The 7835-nt window shown below is 36.9% G+C and overlaps 1 pseudogene; it reads left to right on the forward strand.

Moving 5' to 3' along the window:
• The first annotated feature begins 4339 nt into the window (after positions 1-4339).
• On the forward strand, positions 4340-4458 carry LOC111741269 (annotated as a pseudogene).
• The last annotated feature ends 3377 nt before the right edge of the window (positions 4459-7835 follow it).

Here is a 7835-nt window from a genome sequence, read left to right on the forward strand (position 1 = left end):
TTTTAAAAATCTTTTGGTCATCATGTAGTTAGTCACAGTTTTATGATACTGTTTTTTACTTAAAAGAAAACTTTTTTCTGTAACAATAGGTAATGTATTGAAATTATCATATTTGTCGTTACTGTTACATCATTTTTAATGACCGGGGTTTTCTATTCTTGCTGGTCTCTTACACAATACGAGAGCGACAGCACGATACCAAAAACGTTCTGGCTGCCCACAACTCACTAAAGCTCCGAACTGTTCCTGCGGGTATGAATGGTGACTATGAGACGATGAGACACCCATGCAAACACAAGGTGCTGCTTCTGAGTTTACAGGCGGTTTTTTCTTTTTTTTTTTTTCTCAGAATAGTCAAATCCCACGTTAAGATTGCAGCCGTTTTCTCACATGAACTAAGATTTTATGCCCCTGACCTTGCTAGGAAAGGAGCTGCCTTAGAATCCAGTTTTGGTTTCCTTTATCCCTCTGAAGCTCAGTGGATGCGGAGGAGGGGGAAGGAAATAAATCCGGACACTGAGTCGCCCATGACGCACAGGACAAACACACACACACACACACACACACACACACACACACACACACACACACACAAAAGCCTGCGTGACTTCGGTTCAGGCGGGACCCCGCCCACAAAATACACCTGTGATGCATTCGCTTTCACCAGCAGTTTTCAAGGGGTCGAGTGGGAGGGCGAGTATCACGTCCACAAATTTTTAAGAAAATCTCACTTTTGTTTTCAACTCAGTTATTTTCTGCCACTGTCACTTTAAAACGGTTTCCCTTTGTTTTGTCCTTGATGCCCTTCTGTGAAACTACATAGGGAATAACCTTTTAAAAATAATTAATTGACATGCCTACTAATATGAGGCTTTTGCCTTTGTGCGGCGAGCCCTGTCAAAATGACATCCGGCAGACACAGCGATGTGCCTTTGCTGTAGCAACTCATGATGTGAGCTTATTTTGTCATTGGATCTCTATATCTGATGGGTCCCTGCTGAATCTGAATAAGTGACTGAAAATGACAGGAAGAGCAAATCAGCGCCTTGCATCTCGATGGCAGGTTGCCCAGCACCTTGGTTAAGGAGTCTGTACTGGGGTGAATCTCGGCGTGGCGTTGGCACTCGCCTGATACACCAAATGCCCGCCTTCCGTTGCTATGGTTTTTCAGATTCCTGATTTATTACTTTGACGTTTGACAGAGCAAAGGAAAAGAAAATAAAAAGCGAAATGCAGTGACAGACAGCTAACAGATTTCTCTTCCCTCAAAGATTTTGTTGATTTGCCTGAGGAGAGTTGAGTCTCAACTATTTGATTGTTAATTGGAACTGCTATATGAACACTACAGAATCAAATCAAATTTAATCTGGTTTCTGTCATCTTAGGTTTGTGATGGCAGGGCAAAATCATCAGTTTATTGCAATTAATGAATAACTGCTTCAAGGACTGTGGAGTGATTAGCTGCAGAGAAGATTTCAGATGTATTCTAAATCCAGATTTTTTTTTTATGTCATACTGCAAAGTAATAATAAATCTAAAAACACGTGTGCAGACACGTCAAATTCAGGTTGCCCTTAACAGCCCTCCTTACCTAAAAATGGTTTAGGTAGAATGGCATTCATGCTGAAATTCAAGCATGGAAACTATATAACGGTATTTGGTTTGCTGACATTAAATACTTGAGTTTTGTGGATAACCTAATGTGAAGAACTTGACATCCTTTTCTTAATTTTTTTTTATTGAAATTCTCCTAGCTCTTTTGTTGAAGAACAGATCATTATAGTGATAGCACTAGTGTCTAAATTCACATTTCGAACAGAGAAGGTCATTATCGGTCCATGTGAGAAATCTCAGAAACCTCACTGGAGGTGATTAAGTTATCTGGGAAGACAGTTAAAACGATGCTGCATCGCATGACTAGAGAGTCACCACACCCCCTAACATTTTTGATGATAATTTCATCTGACTCAGTTCTTAGGAGTCAATGTAAATGGTTTTCTTTGTTAATGATTCATAAAAACAGTAAGTGTAATTAGAAAATAGATATACATTTTTGTCTTCTTTTCCTGGTTAATTGTTTTTCATTTCTCATTTCTTTATTTTCAAATGTATGGCCAGACATAAAAATGTTCCCTTTTTAGTTATTCATTTATTAGCATCGATTACTCGTAAGGAGGCATTGTGAAATTCTCTTCTTCTATATGTATTATTTGTTAGTTTCTCTGACTTACGCTGTTCTCAATCACTCACTTCATAATTCCTCAATATTTTAATTTAACATATACTGTGTATTTTTTTCGACATGTTTCCATTCTGTTTTAACTATCCTACTCGTTTTCAGCTTCTCTAATAATAATGGCTGTTATTTACTGAGACACTTTAAGTGCTCCATACCCCAAATTTCTTTCAGGGAGGTGGGTGTCATTCTTGTCCCTGTGTCATGGATTAGGCACAGAAAGGTTAAGTCACTTGTCCAAGATCACATAGTGAGCAAGTGATAAAACCAGGATTTTGAACGATGGCCATCAGGTTCTCGTCCAACTACACAGCTTTGCTGCCCCGGACATCCTGCCTTGCAGTGTGGTCTAGGCCTTACCAGTTAATGGCCTGACTCAACAGGCTTCTCTCCAAGAAGCGTATCAGATCTCTTACCTGTTTTTCTTGCCCTCGCCTCTAAAAATATCTGCCATACGCTACATTTTCTCAGAATTAAAAAAAAAAAAATTCTATATTAACACAGGATTGTTCATTACAGTTTACAAGTTAAAGAGATAAGACATTTACATATACAAGAGCCTCTTGAAAACAATCATTTAGCTTAAATGAATGACACTAATGGATGTAATTCAGGTGGGTTCTTGGAAAAAAAAAGACATTGAACATGGAAACCTTTGAGAAAACGTATTATGATGGCAATCCGGCACTTCAGTTTTATGCTGGAAACATACAAAATTCATCTTTCCTCCTACCTTTTGATTTAACCAAGATATTAATATTAAAAAAATTACTCTTTCTCCAGATGTTTAGTGACATAAAAATATTGAGATTCAAAAGGTAAATTTATGCGATCTGTAGGTTATCTAAAAGTGAACTAGATAAGTGCATTTAACATGAAAAAAAAACATGTTTTTCTGTCTTCTGTTCCCCTTTATCTCCATATTAAAGATCATCGTTCCCCATTTTTATCGCTATCTATGCCCCAAATCTAATATCTATAGTGTGATGTGATGATCGTCATATCAGTATTTCATCTTGAGTTTTGCACTCATACTGCTATAGGATCTCCAAATTATTATATCTAAGTCAAATCTCAATCCTCCTAACAGTTTCTTCTTCTATACATTCTCACTTCTCCCTGTCCTTGTCTGTTATCACCCTTCACCTTAATTCCAGCACTGTCCTCCTTATTGAATTCCTGCTTGTAGCCATCCAGACCACAATCAATCATTAATCACACTAATTACAAATTACCTTTGCAAATACAGAGGTGTTGTGATGTTATTCATCTCAGACTCAAGTGCAGATCCTTAGCAGGGAACGTAGAGTCATTCTAGCTAGCTCTTTCTTTAATTCTTTCACACCAAAATCACACCAAAGTTTGCTACCAATTTGGTTACATTGGATTAACATTTTTTTTTCCCCTTAAAAGTCACATAGTGCAGTTGACTCTTGAACGACACGAGGGTTAGGGGTGCCGATTTTCATCCAATCGAGAATCCGCATATAACTTTTGACTCCCTCACACCTGACATTGTCCCTCGGCATCCACAGGGGATTGGCTCGAGGACCCTCCGCTGATACCACAACCCAGGGATGCTCAAGTCCCTGTATAAAACGGTGTCGATCAGTGCAGACAGTCGGCCCTCAGCATATGCAGCCCCCCTAACGGCCAACTGAAAACAGCACAGGTACTTATCGAAAGAAATCCGCGTATAATCGGTCTATGTGGTTCAGACCCATGTTGTTCAAGGGTCAACTGTGTACATAGTCTTCCTTTTCACGAAGTCTTCACAGGTATTTAGTTGCAGCAGCTCCCTTGCTTACCTGTACCATTTTCTTGTGTGTGACACCATGGATATTTTATGAAAATTAGTTCTCTTTTGGGATGTGGAATATGTCACAATGGAATTTAAGGAGAGAAGGGAAGAGCACATATGGAAAATGAGCATGGCAAGAGAGCACGTTTCATGAAACGTATTTAATTAGAGGACATATTTTATACACCAAATCTAAGATCTTTCTTTCTAAAACAACTGCAAGTCCAAGTTCAAAGGAAAAAGATGAGTAAAAATGTCTATCTGCATTTCCTCCTAAAACCTTTGTGAAGATGTAGCATTTAGTCTACGGCCACGCCACCCTGAACAAGCCCGATCTTATCTGATCTCGGAAGCTAAGCAGGTTTGGGCCTGGTTAGTACTTGGATGGGAGACCATCTAGGAAGACTAGGTGCTGTAGGCATTTAAAAAAAAAAAAAGATACGGTGTTTAATTGAAAAAAAAAAAACCATAAACTTCTTCAGGGTTCTTCCCTTCCCCAACATGGCAGTAGCAAGTACGAGGAACTTCTATCATGCCTTCTGGAGCTGTCCCAAGAGCAGGCAGGTTCTGGATGCAGCGGCAGTGGCATCTGAACCCACCCATTCCCAGATAGTCCAAAATAAGGGGCCAAAGGTCTCAATCTCAGTGACACCAGTTTAACAAAGAAATGCATAATGGCAAAGTGGCAATTACAGGTTTTGCTATTAGTATATTTAAAATGCATGAAGAAAGCTAGATATTTTAAAGGAATTTGCTGTCAGTGGAAATTAATCATGGTATAAATAACTGCCTCCTTTAATGTATAAATTCAGATTTTTGTATATGCGGGTGTATGTACATACACATGTATATCTGTATATTTGTGTTTAATATTGGCTTATAAGAATTCTTTACACAAGCAGTAATGTTAGTAATTAAAGAAACTAAATAACACCCATTTAATAGAATCTGAACAAATATCCTTTGAAGCGGGTTTTAGTAATATTCAAATTAATTATCACAATTATAAATTAAACAAAGATAAGCACATTAATACAGTTAAAAGATAGTAAGAATCTGGAAGGAGATAACAACCTTTTGTGGAATTTAACTTCAAGTTTTCAATCTTTCCTATTAAGATGAAATTCTTAAACTTTCCACGTTTCACAGTAGCAGAAAGAAAAGGATAAAATTTACTTCATGTTTCAAGCTCAAATCTTTACTTCTCGACCTCAGTGTAGATCATCTTTATGTACTAGTATTAGAAACCCTTAGCAGCGTCCTGAGACTCGGCATCTTGCTTGTCATCACCACACTGGTGGCCTTATCACGGGGAAACCACATCTTTGTACGCTCAGGCCCAAAGCAACAGCGCTGGTAACTTTTCGATACCATATCTTGCCACCAATAAAGATTGATCATCAGATTTTATTCTTTTCCCTTTACTTGTTCAGTCTGTTCTGGACATGCGTTTCTTTCCTTATATAGAGAGAAATCATTGAACCCACAAGCGTATAGAGATACTTTAAAAAGTATCTAGGAAAACGAGGGTCATCATTAGTCCTTAGGTAATTTGATTTTAGAACTTTAATTATGTGTTAATGTAGTTTGTAGGAACGATTATTTTATAGTCAAGGAAAAGTGAGGTTCTTTATAGCAGCATTATACATGAAAATTGATTTTTTGAATTTCTCCTCTTCGTGTATTTATCGCTAACCTTTAGAAAATAGTTTACCGTTTTATATTAAGAGGCTATCTTTGCTCTTCCTTGTTTTATATTTTAACTTCTGAACCTCCTTTTGCCCTAAATACCCATGCCGGTGAAACCACCTGAAGACAGTCTTAAGTTCAGTGCTGGCATCCGTCCACACCTTTCTATAGGGGTGTATCTAGCATTAAGCAAAATAGGTGAAAATTTCCATGTAATCGAAAGGTTATTTTTCCTCTTGGCACTTTGGAAATTAATTTGGACAATTTCTTTGTGTATCATGCCACGCTGTTGAGTTTAAGGTATTATTTTATTGCAAAGCATTATTTTCACATTTTCTCAGGGAATTATCTACTGTAAATCCAGCAAGTGGTTTATCTAAAATAGATAGTCATTCATTCATTTATTAATTCATTTGCACGTAATCATATTGACGAAGCTCCAAAGATGTAATTTTACAAAATCGATGGGTGCCCTGATATTTACAATTTAATTTCCTAAAGATAGCTAGAATTTGATTCTGAACTCTTTTTGACCTCATTGAAGTTGAATGTTACATCATGTATGAGAACAAAGCAATGGTGTTCTAAAAATTATTTTTTGGCATTTCTTTTTTCAGTCAAAAGAGAGGTAAAAGCCATTTGCATCTCTCTCAGGCTTGTTTATGGACTCATTCTTTTCATTCATTCAAATATTTTTTCATTTTTCTTCCTTAGTTTGTATATTGTAATGTACAATTATCGGCAATCAATTCAATAGATGTTTATTGTGTAGTAACTATGTATCATGCATTAATCTAGGGACTGGATTCACAAAGATAAGTCTGGATTCAAGGAATTATGTAGATGGGCAGATATGCAAGTAAAAGGTTATTATTACTACAGTGCGACAAAAGCGATAATTACAGTACAAGTAGAATGATAAGGGAGTACAGACGAGAGATTGAGTAATTATTCTGGGTAGAGCTTTTTCAGAAAGCTTTATGGAGATGATGTTGAACTGGTTCTGGCCATATAAACAACAGATTGTTGCTTTTTTGTTTGTTTTTCCTCAATGTTTTTATTGTGGTAAAATATACATAACATAAAATTTACCATGTTAACCATTTTGTGTGTACTGTTCAGTGGTGTTAAATGTGTCATGACATTGTGGGACCATCGTCACCACACCATCTCCATAACTATTTTTATCTTGTAAAACTGAAACTCTATAGCCATTGAACAATGACCGCTCATTCTGCTCTCCCCCGAGCCTCTGGCAACCACCATTCTGTCGGTCTATATGATTTCTGACTAAGCACCTCGAATAAGTGGTATCATACAGTATTTGTCTTTTCGTGACTGGCCTGTTTCACTCAGCATCATGTCCTTAAGATTCATCCATGTTGTAGCACATGTCAGAATTTTCTTTCTTTTTTAAGGCCGAATAATATTGCATTGTATGTATATACCAAATTTTGCTCATCCATTCATCCATCTACGGGCAGCTGAGTTGCACCCACATTTTAGCTATGATAAATAATACTGCTATGAACATAGATATACAAATATCTCTTTGAAATCTTGTTTTCAGTTCTTTTGGGTATCTACCGAAAAGGAGAATTGCTAGATCATAGAGTAATTCTATGTTTAAATTTTGGAGGAACTGCTATATTATTTTCAATAGCAGCTGTACTATCTTACAATCTCACCAATAGTGCACAGGGGTTTTGATTTCTCCATATCCTCATCAACACATTTTCTGATTTTTGTTTTGGGTATTTATCCTAGTGGGTATGAGGGAATATCTCATCGTAGCTTTGATTTGTGTTTGTTTGTAGTTTTGTATTTGTTTTGGATTTTTTGGGAAGGGTCCATTTTCCTTAGACCTGTGTTTCTCAAAGTGTGTTCCAAAGATCACATGATCAAAATCAATCAGCATGTTTACGAATAATGTAATTTCTTATGCCCCCAAACTTCTATTCAATAGCTATGGTATTGTATGAAGAATACTCAGGTGATGTTTTGGCACAATAAATTTTACCACCGAAACAAGTGAAAACTATTTCTTCTTATAATCAGAATGAGGATCATGTTCATAATCATATGGTCTACTACCATCATCTCCTCATT

The sequence above is a fragment of the Pteropus vampyrus genome, unplaced genomic scaffold, assembly GCF_000151845.1.
Source record: "Pteropus vampyrus isolate Shadow unplaced genomic scaffold, Pvam_2.0 Scaffold75, whole genome shotgun sequence".
Taxonomy (NCBI): domain Eukaryota; kingdom Metazoa; phylum Chordata; class Mammalia; order Chiroptera; family Pteropodidae; genus Pteropus; species Pteropus vampyrus.